Source organism: Tamandua tetradactyla, chromosome 17 (assembly GCF_023851605.1).
Source record: "Tamandua tetradactyla isolate mTamTet1 chromosome 17, mTamTet1.pri, whole genome shotgun sequence".
In the NCBI taxonomy this organism is placed as follows: Eukaryota; Metazoa; Chordata; class Mammalia; order Pilosa; family Myrmecophagidae; genus Tamandua; species Tamandua tetradactyla.
The window spans coordinates 56,241,161-56,253,573 of NC_135343.1; the positions used below are offsets into that span (position 1 = coordinate 56,241,161).

The 12,413-nt window shown below is 35.2% G+C and overlaps 1 long non-coding RNA gene across 7 annotated transcripts in view; it reads left to right on the forward strand.

Moving 5' to 3' along the window:
- Nucleotides 1-12,413, forward strand: part of LOC143661628 (uncharacterized) — a 163,123-nt gene that overhangs the window by 102,224 nt on the left and 48,486 nt on the right. The window contains exons 3-4 of one of the 7 annotated variants that reach the window (XR_013164747.1): nucleotides 5,524-6,082; nucleotides 6,684-6,852. The exons of 5 other annotated variants lie outside the window; for them this stretch is intronic. This is a non-coding gene — a long non-coding RNA (uncharacterized LOC143661628). Of the gene's footprint in view, nucleotides 1-5,523; nucleotides 6,083-6,683; nucleotides 6,853-7,460; nucleotides 7,555-12,413 lie in introns of those variants that run through there. One more of the 7 variants, XR_013164751.1, reaches the window with a different exon arrangement.

The following is a 12,413-nucleotide window of genomic DNA, read 5'->3' on the forward strand; positions in this document are numbered from 1 at the left end:
ATGAATACTTGCAAATCAAATCCAGCAGCATATTAAAAGAAATATACACCATGATCAAGTGGGATTTATTCCAGGTATTCAAGGATGGTTCAGTAAGAAAATCAATTAATGTAATACACTATATCAACAAATCAAGGCAGAAAAGCCACATGATCACCTTGGTTGATGAGGAAAAGGCATTTGACAAAGTTCAGCATCTTTTCTGATGGAAACACTTTAAAGGATAAGAATAAAAGGGAATTTCCTTAATATGATAAAGGGAATATATGAAAATCCCACAGCTAACATCATCTTCCATGGGGAAAGCTTATCCCATAAGATGAGAGACAAGACAAGGATGTCTGCTGTCACCACTGTTATTCAACATTGTGCTGGAAATTCTAGACAGAGTGATTAGACAAGAAAAAGAAATAAAAGGCATCCAAACTGGAAAGGAGGAAGTAAAACTCTCACTGTTTGCAGATGATATGATACTGTATGTTGAAAATCCTGAAAAAAATCCACAGCAAAGCTACTAGAGCTAATAAATGAGTACAGAAAAGAGGCAGGTTACAAGATCAACACTCAAAAATCTTTAATGTTTCTATACACTAGTGATGAGCAATCTGAGGAGGAAATCAAGGAAAAAATTCCATTTACAATAGAAACAAAAGGAATCAAATATTTAGGGTTAAATTTAAGTAAGGATGCAAAAGACTTATACACAGAAAACTACAAGAAAATGCTAAAAGAAATTATGGAATACCTAAATAAATGAAAGGGCATACCATGTTCATGAATTAAAAGACTAACAATAGTTAAAATGTCAATTCTACACAAATTGATTTGCAATACCAATTAAAATCCAAAAAAAAACCTTACTTTGCAGAAAAAGGAAAACCAGTAACTGAATTTATTTGTAAGGGCAGGGTGTCCCAAATAGCTAAGAATATACTGAGAAAGAAAAATGAAGTGGGAGATCTCACACTACCTGACTTCAAAGCATATTATGAAGTTACAATAGTCAAAACAGCATGGTATTGGCATAAAGATAGAGATACTGACAAATGAAATTAAATAGAGTGTTCAGATATAGACCCTTTCATCTATGGACAATTGATCTCTGATAAGACAGTCAAGCCAACCCATCTGGGACAGGGCATCTCCTTCAATAAATGGTGCTTGGAGAACTAGATATCCACATGCAAAATAATGAAAGAGGATCCATATCACACACCTTATACAAAAATTAATTAACTCAAAATGGATCAAAGACCTTAACATTAGAGCTAAGACTATAAAACTTTTAGAAGAAAATGTCAGAAAATATCTTATAAAACTTGTAATAGGAGGCAGTTTCTTAGATCTTACATCCAAAGCATGAGCTTTGAAGAAAGAAACAGACAAATGGGAACTCCTCAAAATTAAATACTTTTATGCATCAAAGAACTTTGTCAAGAAAGTGAAAGGTAGCCTATGCAATGGGAGACAATATTTGGAAACCATATATCAGATAAGGGTTTAGTATCCTGAATATATAAAGAGATTCTTCAGCTCAACAGCAAAAAGACAAACAGCCCAATTTAAAAATAGGCAAAAGACATGAATAGACCCTTCTCAGAAGATGAAATACAAATGACTAAAAGGGACATGAAAACATGCTTAAATTCACTGGCTATTAGGGAAATGCAAATCAAAACAAAGAGATATCATCTCACACCCACTAAAATAGCCATTATAAAAAACAAGCAAACAAAAAAAAACAGAAAATGACAACTGATGGAGAGGGTATGGAGAAGAGCACACTAATCCACTGTGGGTAGGAATGCAAAATGGTATGATCACTCTGGAAGACAGATTGACAGTTCCACAGGAAGCTAAGCATAAAATTGCCATATGATCCAGTAATCCCATTGTAAGGTATCTATTTAAAGGACATGATGGTGAGGACGCAAATGAACATTTGCACACCAATGTTTATAGTAGCTTTATTTACAATTGCCAAGAGATGGAAACAGCCCAATTATCCATCAACAGATGAATGGCTAAACGAGCTGTGATATGTACATATGATGGAACATTATGTAGTTGTAAGACAGTATAACATCATGAACCATGTAGCAACGTGGAGGGACACTGAGGATGCTATGCTGAATGAAATAGCCTTAAACAAAAGGGCAAGTAGTATGGTCGCACTAATATGAACTAACTTTAATGAGTGAACTTGGAGAATTGAAGTTAAGAACACAGGTTATCGGGAGATAGAAATAAGGTAGAAATTGGGCATTTGGTGCTGAAGGAATACAGATTGTGCAGCAAGCAGACTGCAAAAATTTAGAAATGGATAATAATATTACCTGATTGTAACACAAGAAGCACACTGAATGAAGCTGAATGTGAGTATGGTAGAGAGAGAAAGGCTGGAGGCACATATGAAACCAGAGGAAAGACAGAGGATAAAGATTGACATGGTATAATTTAGGAAAGCCTATATTGTACAACGATGGTGATTAAATATACAAATTTAAAAATGTCTTTGTATGAGGGAAAACAAATTAATTTCAGTATTGCAGGGTGCTGAAAATAGATGGTCTATGGGAAAAAGTACAATCAAAGTAATGTAGGTTCTACAGTCAATAGTAATTGTAATATACTTCCACTGAATGTAACAAAGGCATTATGCCAAAACTAAATGTCAACAGGTGGGGGAATTGGGAAAGGGGTATGGATTCTTTGTGGAAGAAGAGGTGATGTCTTCAGATAGAGTATGGTGATAAAGTTGTGTCTATACAATTAGGCTGGATTGTGTGATGTGTGAATAAAACTTTAAAAAAGAAGAAAGAGAAATAAGTGCTAGAGAAAATGCAGAAAAAGAAATGTACCTAGTAGCTGTCCACAAGAAAATGAGAGGTGCAGTCCCTTGGAGGGCAGTGTAGTTATTCCACAGGAGGCTAGGGATGGGTTTGCCATATGATCCTGAAACACTGGTGCTCAGTACATACCTGGAGAAATTGAGTGCTGGGACACAAATGAATTTCTGGCAGTCATGTTGCTGATTCACAATAAATGGAGGTGGCCTAAGTGTAAAAAGACTGAGGAATGTAAAGGGGAACTATGGTCTATACGTACAATGTACTACTGAATGGCCTCAAGAAGAAATGATGCAACTAGGTGAATGAAATTTAAGAGCTGTATGTTGAATGAAATGTCAGGAACAAAAAGACAAATATTATCATGCCCTAATCATATGGACTAACTATAATATGAAAATTCAATGAACTAAAGTCAAGAGCATTGCTTGTCAGCCTGGGGCATTTTGTAAGGGTCCTGGATTCAAGCTCTTACTGTAGTCACATCTATTCAGGATGTGCAACTGTTAATTCTAAATTTTGAGGTACTGGGTTGTTTCTATATAACATGGTCTTTCCCGGAAACTTTGGGTATTTATGCGACATCTGAAACTCAGAGTTAGAGCTCTGAGGCTATTAAAGTCAGCAGTACCCCATACAGGGAACTGTTTAAAAAGTTGAAAAAGTGGTCAGACATTGAGTAGAGATATGAATATAGCTGATCTGGATAGGGCTAAGGTATATCAGAAGACTGGGTAAAGGATGATATTGTCAATATTTTAAAACTTCAACTTCTGTGAGAGACTAAAGGGAGAAATGTTTATTTGGTGCAAAATTTACATTTTGGGTAATTTCTATTTTTATTTTTCCTAATTTAACTTGTATGGTTAGTTTAGTTGAACACTGTAAGTACATGGAACCTTGAATAGGGCATGAGATTTTGTTGGTTTGTCAAAATTAGTGTGATGCCCAGATAAATCCCAGAGTGATTTGGGCAGTGAATAAAAAGCATTTGCAAAGTCCTCTTGGGGGAATTTGGAGAGAGGAGGAAATATTCAACTTCCTTATTTGGAGAATTTCTGATATTCTCACAAGCAGTGGGGCAACCAAATCAATAGGCTGAGCCTTGACCCTGGGGCTTATCCCTATGAAACTTATTCTTGAAAAGGATAGACTATGCCTACTTCAAATTAGGCCTGAGTCACCCCTAGAGTGAACTGACTGCCCTCCCTCCTATGTGGGGCATGTTCTTTAGGTTTTCTTCAAAATATTATTGCTAGTCTTCACACAACTGGCATGATTGGTCACACTAAAGGGAAAGTTCCTAAAAAGCTGGAATGGATCAATTTATCTCCAGCCACTAACACAATACCTGGAATTTAGAAGACACTTAGTAAATATTTGATGACATACATTATTAGAGAAAAGTTCCCAATTCCTCTATGCTAATTCACTTTTCTGAGAAAGAAACTTCTGCCGAAATCACTCTGCCAAGACTCAGCTGAGGAATTCTTTGCCTTGATCCTGAAGTACATGGACAGATAAAGAGTCTCTTCTGAAAGGGGAAAAAAATGAATGCATTTTCATTCATTTGTGTTGTCTGCTGTGGCCAACAGTATCCTGCAGATAAAGGAATCAATATTTTTGAGCTGCAGACTTAGCTTCAAATGTAAAAGCATTGCTGGAGTGTAATATTTTGAAGCAAAAAGTAAAAGGAAAGGGAAAAGCTTCTATAAAATGTCAATACGATTATTTTTCTTTCCCAAAAGTGCTTTTCCCTTTGTGTTAAAAGCATTATTGCAAATGGTTAGCAACTTAACTAGAGTATTAACAGAATAAGATTAATGTGAAAATGCAATACAAATAAAACAGAATGTAGTGTATAATTGCACAAAAAGAAGAGTAATTACTTTTACACCAAAAAGAAATAAAATCTTTTTTGAGATTAACATTTCCAAAGAAACCAAATGTTTAAAAGGATTTAAATTTTAAGCTCGCAAGTGGATTAAGCAAGGGAAATAGTAAAAGCCAAAAGTAAAGTATCTTACCGTTCCATGAAAAGTGTTTTACAATATGTTCCCCAGATGAACATGGTAAAGAAAATAAGACATTTCTAATAATGATTTTAGAAAACAATAGCCTTTTAATTTTAAGATATTTGGCCAAGTTTCTCTCCCCTGTTCACCCCTCTCTCTTAAACACACAAACACACATAAAAATACTATATTAACTTGTTTTTCAAAATATTTTTATTGTATTCTGTTCTTGGTTTTTTCCACCACTTCGTATTGATCATGTCCTTTATTTAATTTCCTCCAAGCCCTTAGTTTGTTTTTGGTTGCTTGTCTTTTCTATTATGTTCTTCCATGTTCTCACAAGGAAATGCAATTTAGAATAAGAATCATCTGCATAGTTCTCATCCAATCTCCCCTAATCTTTATCAAGAAATTCTTAGAGAATCCGCAATTCAAATAAGTTTTATAATTTTGCATAACTAAGAATTTCCTTATATGCTCTATACTTCTTCAATTTTTGGTGTAAAAGATGCACAGAAATTAGATTAAACAGATCACACCGAGGACAGACTACCTTCAAATCTGAAGCAGTTTGCCATGGATAGTTCAGGACAGCCTATTTATCCAGTTGCCCAGGTTCTTGAAACTTTCCCATCCCTCTTTCACTTTTTTTTTTGCAGGAAATGAAGTAAATACTTGATTCTCACAGATCTGTATATGACGTCAAAGATTTAAACTTTACAGAGATTTGCATTAACAGAACTGCATCAAGGAAGTGCAGGCAACAGCAGCTGGAGGGAGACGTTAGTGAAGCTTCCAAATGATGTGAACCCCTGTTGGATTGTCTGACCTTGCTTATGCCTATGCAATGGGACAATAGAGAAATATACCCAAATACTCCAAAATCACCTCTGCACCTGTTCTCCAAAGATCTGCTAACTTGCCTGCCCTGGAGGAAAGTCACATCCCAATATGTTTTCTTCATTACCATTTCCTTATTCTAAAGGTTGTAATAGTCCATGCTTTGTGTATTGAGAACTTTCTGGAAGAAGACTATTCAAGCAGTCAGATCAATGTGAACTTTTATTCTGATCAACACTCTATTTCACTTTCTTGCCATTTACTTTCAGCTTACTTTGGAAATGCCCCAGCAATAGCAAAGAGTCCAGTGAACTCTTCACAAAATCTTGGCATCTTGGTGAAAATAAACTTATCTTTGTGTTGACACTGATGCATCAAGTGAGTTATGTCTCTTACAGTGATAATTCACCCAATGTTTTCAACTTTTCAAGGCATTCCCATGCAACCTATATTATTGTACCCTCAAAACAAACTTGCTAAAAGAATTATGTCCATTTTATAGAGCCACAAAAATTACCTAAGGAAATCAAAATGATCCAGCATTTTTATTTTGGTAGTTATTGGCCCAGTGGGAACTGGGGAATGAAGGCTTGAGCAGAACCTAGAAATCAGGACATGTTTTATGCCAACCACATCTTACTGTCATACCCTGGTCACTGAGAACCTGTCACTCATGAACAACACCCCACTCCTTTCTATTTTCTTGGAAGTTTTTCTGACTTCAATACATTATCATATGTTGTTCTGAAATATTCTTGGGATATTTTCTTTCCTTTTTTTTTTTCCTGACTGATTCATATTTTTCTGCTGTCAGCCTAATCATTATTTTCTTGGAGAGGCCTTCCCATAGCTCCCTCATCCTCTGGCAAAGTGTTTTCTCTCATATTGTCCTATTGTTTTTCTTTAAAGTGCTTACAGAAATGTCAAATTATTTGCTTATTTGCTTGACTAATTTTTCAATGTTTATGGCTTCCTCTAGTCTGCCAGCCCCAAGGATGCCAGGACACTGTTCAACTCACCACGCACAGTGCATTCGGTTCAGTGCACACACAGCATGCATTCGGTTCTTGAGATGGAGTAGGTATATGAAATATGCAGGACTGAAGATTGAGTAAATCAGGTTCTCTACATTTGCAGCCTCAAATTCAATTTTAAGGCTATTTCAATTCTTTTTTTTACATGAAAAGACATTTTTGCAATAAACAATAACTATAATACAATTCACTTATATTTTAAGTTACTATCTCTAAACAATGTGAGCAGATCCAACATTTCTGATATTTAAAGACATGTAAAGTATCCATCAAGAAAATAGGTTTATATTTCTTTATTCTCTGAAAAAAATGCTAGAAAGAACACATAGTTAAAGATAGGAAATATTATTTCCAAATGTAATACTCCCTATGTGATATAATACTTTTGTCATGAAGTCCATAGGTTATTTTGAGCCCATGATTCTGAAGGCAGTGATCTGTCACTTCTCAAGGGAGAGTTGGGTCCAAAAGACTTATGTACTATTTTTAGACTTTATGTGCCCAAAGATCTCAAAATATCCTGTATCTCTTCACTACTGAAACAGTGCTTCCAGGACCAGAGGTCCCAGGCATTTGCAGGAAACTTTGGGAATACAGAATATATTTCAAAAATGTACCCCTACTGAATCATCTTCTGTACTTTCATAGGATCCCCAAGTGATTTGAGATGCCCTGCTTTAGAGGACATATCCTCTATTTAAAGCACTGATGTATTTTTGCAGGAAATGAAGGCGGCAATACACATACACTTTGGGTTGAAAGATCAGGGATCAGAGCCCAGCATTGGACTGAAAAACCTGAGATTAAAACTTGTAAGTTTATAGCAATATAACTTTCTGTGGAATATCTATTACTATATTTAATAGTATTAATAACATCAACAATAATAGTAACAGCAAGAAAATGATCATGGAAGTATTAAAATACTAATTAAAAGAAAGGCTACTGTTTTTCAGTCTTTGCTCTGGGCAGATACTATGGTAGCACCTTGCCATGCATTAACTTTTACATCTTAAGAACCTTATGAAGAAGGTGTTGCTTTACTAGGGTTTACCCCAAGTTACTCAGCTTGTAAATGCCAGAGTTTGGATTTAAACTAAAAGGTGTCTGTTTAACATCCAAGCTCTTGATTCTATATAGTCACCCTTCTAAATAACCTTTCCCACATACAAAGTGGAAAAATAACTTATAGCATTGTTGTGATGATAATATGGTAAAACACTATAAATATCAATAAATATTTGCTTCCTTATCATTTAATAACACTTGTTCTACATGGTGGCTACTAACTCTTTAAAGAAATAACCAAATGTCACAAATCTAAACTTTAAAATCTTAAACAATTTAAAAGCATAAGTGAAATCAATTGAATTCAATCAAACTAATTTTCAATAAGCTGTTTTAACAATTGGTTGTTTAAAAATAGTTTTTAGGAGAGAATCTTTTATTTGATTTCAAATTCAATATTTTATTATACATATGGTGGAAAAATTGTTGTTGTTAAAAATATTATCCTATAGGGCTTCATAAATAAATTTTATATAAGAGCAGATTTTCAACTCTTTCATACATTCAATTTTTGTTTTGGAGGGGGTGCATGGTCCAGGAATCAAACCTGGGTCTCCCACATGGAAGGCGAGCATTCTACCCCTGAACCACCCCGTGTGTCCCCTATACATTCACTTTTGAAGTATATTTTAAATTCGTATATTATACATATATAAATGTACAAATCTTGTGTTTTTGAAATCTTGTAAAAATGGACTTGAACTTTTTATTTGGGACACTCTGGATAACTTTTAAATAAAGAAGTTTATGATTTATAAACATGCATATATTAATGGAGAATATGTTCACTCATATTTCTCAAACTGTTGTTTCTATTCTATTATTGGAGATTAGTAGCATACAATTCTAATGTCTCCATCTCACTCAAACACAACATTCTCAACAGAAAATATTTTCTCGCTCCAAAACGAATTGTTCTTTATTCGTCTTACTTAAATGAAAATTCTCTTTTTACCTTCAAATGCATGCATAAGCTCTATTTTCAACAGTTTCATAGGACAACACCATTTACCGTTTGGCTCAATATATGATTAAAGTATCTAAACAGTCTTTTAATCTGATATCCACATTTAGCTAAAAATTTTTATCCTTAAACTTAGACAAAACCAGCCATCAGAGCAACATTTGTTGTGGTCGTCCAAAATTACTTCCATTAACTTAAATTTTTGTGTTGGGTCTTTGGTTCCATGAAAATAATTTCAAACAAAAAAATTCTGGGATTCATAAATATGCTATTGAGGACTTGAAATCATCTTACCTGCATCAAGACGTCTAAGAGAAAAACTGCCTTTCTCCTGAGCAGTCACTCTGGATTAGTTTGTAAGTCCTGAGTATCCTATAATCTTCCTTCTCCCTGCCTTTGGTTTCTAGGCTGTTTGGAACTATGCAACCCAGATTACAATTTTGAAGGTGTGTGTTATACATAGCACTGATTACAGTCCCTATGATGTAACAATTTTATTTTTCCGTTGAAGCTATCAGGAAAAGGAATTTCCAAATTCCATGATTCCAGTCCGTATTTCTACTTTCTACCAGTTGGGTGAATGATTAGAGAGAATGAAATAATTCACTCTTCCTTGCTCTAGAGATCTAGGATTGTTCTGATCCAAGGGTATGGCATCGTCACATGATTATAACACCCAGACAATGGTGTTACTTTGCAACAAAGTAAGTAGTTGTCATTAAAAACATTGCACTATCACCTAGCTACTAGTTATTCTTTGGATCCAATTATTAAACTTGCAGCATAATTTTATTTCAATATGGTCAGCACTGCTCAGATATGATATGTCAGCAGGAGAATGATATCAGCCAAATGGAGGCCATTAGTTCCCATTAAGTTTCCCATACCCAGCTGGTCAGTATTTTGCGCCATGCCAGCAAGTGCAACAGCATCTGAAATGAGAATGTGGCTGATCACGGTGAAGTGGGGAGGAATGTACAGAGTGCCCCAGAGTCTACTCACCCCTCCTTATGCCTTCTGGATCAGTGAGAACTGTGCTTTGCATTGAAGGTATAATTATGAAAACGTCCCCATTTTATTTATTTTAACTTTGTCCACATCTTCCTTTCTTAGTAAATTCAACTCTTCTTTACAATCCCATCCTTAATGGTACTTTCATTTTTTTTTAAAAGTAGTCCTATATATTTGATATAGCATTTTTTAATTAGGAAAATATTTTATAACTGTGTTGTCATTTTATTGGGATTATTTTTGCATTGGTTAGCACTACATTAACAACGTTGCCCACGTTTTGATTATTCAGTTATTCTTCCAGTAGCCTTATTTTGCCATAAATTCTGATATTTTTAGCCTGTGATTTTGCCAAATATGAATTTTTCCAGGAATGTGTTAATGGCATTGTAACCAAAATGCTTGTAATTTTGTGGTTGTCATCATCATCATCATCATTGTTGGCAACCTCTCCTCAATAAAAAATGGCTCCCATTTAAGAAAAAATATCCAATTGTTTACTGCTTCAAGTGAAGTTTTTAACTCAGATACAGATATTAATCTGGAAGTAGCTCTAAATATAGAACCCTAACAACCAAGCAGCATTGCACGTTACTTTTGACTGTAAAAACTGTGCATTTGAACATTGATACTACGTTTACTGTTGTAAATTTCATTATTTCTGTGTTACTAGGAAAACTCTCAGTAACAGAAGACCAATTCATGAAAATAACATAATTTTTGATGATTCAATTATTCCTTGTTACAGAAACCCGACTTTATTTAGGTAGCGTCTCTCAGGCAGGTGACCCTAGTCATCAGTCAGAGGCGAACCCGCTAAAGCCTAAGCTAGCCATGAACTTCTTTCTCAGTAGTCATGGCTACATTATGAAATTCTCTTCACTGGTGAGAAGCAGAAGCAACGGCTGCTGTAATTGTAGGAAAGTCCTTAATTTTTAGAGGGCACTCAACAGTATTGCTTCAGACTGTATTATTCTTTTAATTGAATGGTCAAGATATCACACTTGTCTAAGATTTCAGGAATGTGAGCAGAACTAACATGGGGACAACCCAAAGGGCAGAGTGAAAAGATAACAAACTTGAATCTTCTGTGAAAATGTTGGACCACTTCATTAACCAACCCTGGAACTTGCCACCTTAAGTAGTAAGTACTTCAAGTAAACATATTCTATATTTCTAAGCCCTTTTAACTTTAATTTTCTGTTACATTCAGTCAAATGTATCCCAGTTCACACACACACACACACACACAGCACACACAATCTCACATAAGGTTCTTATGAAAGTTTTTATTCCCAAGAATCACCAATGGTCATTTCCATCATGCTCCTGTATTTTTTAGTTATTTTTCTCATGCCAAAGTGAGGACGTTTCTAAAGGCCTCTTCTTTCTATCATCTTTCCCACAGACAATTGAGTTACTGACAATTTCAACTGTCTTTTCCAAGAAATATAAATGAATGTTGCTGCATGTTATTCCATTTCTGCAAACTTCACAATCTATTGCAGCACTTTCAGTTGTTATGATCCATCACACTAGCTGTGCAGCAACCTTTAAACATAAACTGGCTTTCATAAGATTACTATACTGACCATCTCTATGCTTTTTTGCTGTTGTTGAATCAACTATCACCTAAACTCTGTCATGAAAAACGGAATCTTGTCCTACAGAATGATAATCATGCTATATTTTATATCCTTAACGCTTTGTGCCAGTTTCAAAGGATGCATGCACCCTAGAAAAGCCATGTTTAATCTTAATCCCATTTTGTAAAGGCAGCCGTTTCTTCTAATCCCTATTCAGTACTGTATGTTTGAAACTGTAATTAGATCATCTCCCTGGAGATGTGTCTCAATCCAAGAGTGGTTGTTAAGCTGGATTAGGTAGAGATACATTTTCACCTATTCCAGGTGGGTCTTAATTACTTTACTGAAATCCTATAAAAAGAACAACAAGGGAGAAAGCCAGGCAATTCAGAGAGAGCAGAGAACAACATAGCCATGAGAAGTGGAGTCCACCAGCCAGCGACCCTTGAAAATGAAGAAGGAAAATGCCTCCTGGAGAGCTTCATGAAACAGGAAGCCAGGAGAGAAAGCTGGCAGATGATGCCACGTTCACCACGTGCCTTTCCAGATGAGAGAGAAACCCTGACTATATTCTCCATGTGCCTTCTCACTTAAGAGAGAAACCCTGAAGTTCATTGGCCTTCTTGAACCAAGGTATTTTTCCCTAGATGCCTTAAGTTGAACATTTCTATAGACTTGTGTTATTTGGGACATTTTCTGGCCTTAAAACTGTAAACCAAAAATTTATCAAATTCCCCCTTTAAAAAGCCATTTCATTTCTGATATATTGCATTCCAGCAGCTAGCGAACTAGAACAGTCTTCAAAATATTAATTTCCCTTTCACAGATCAGACTTATAAGCATTCGTTACTTCTACAAATATCAATAAGGACCTATTAGGTGCTGGGCACTCTTAAAATTGCTAGTGATATATTAGTGAGTAAAAAGTACCAGGTCATGCCCTCATTGAAATTAGATTCTTTTAAAACAGTTTTGTTGGGGACACACAGAGGTTTTTCATTATTTCTCCATTTACACCCAACATTGGAATCACACCTTAAACCTTC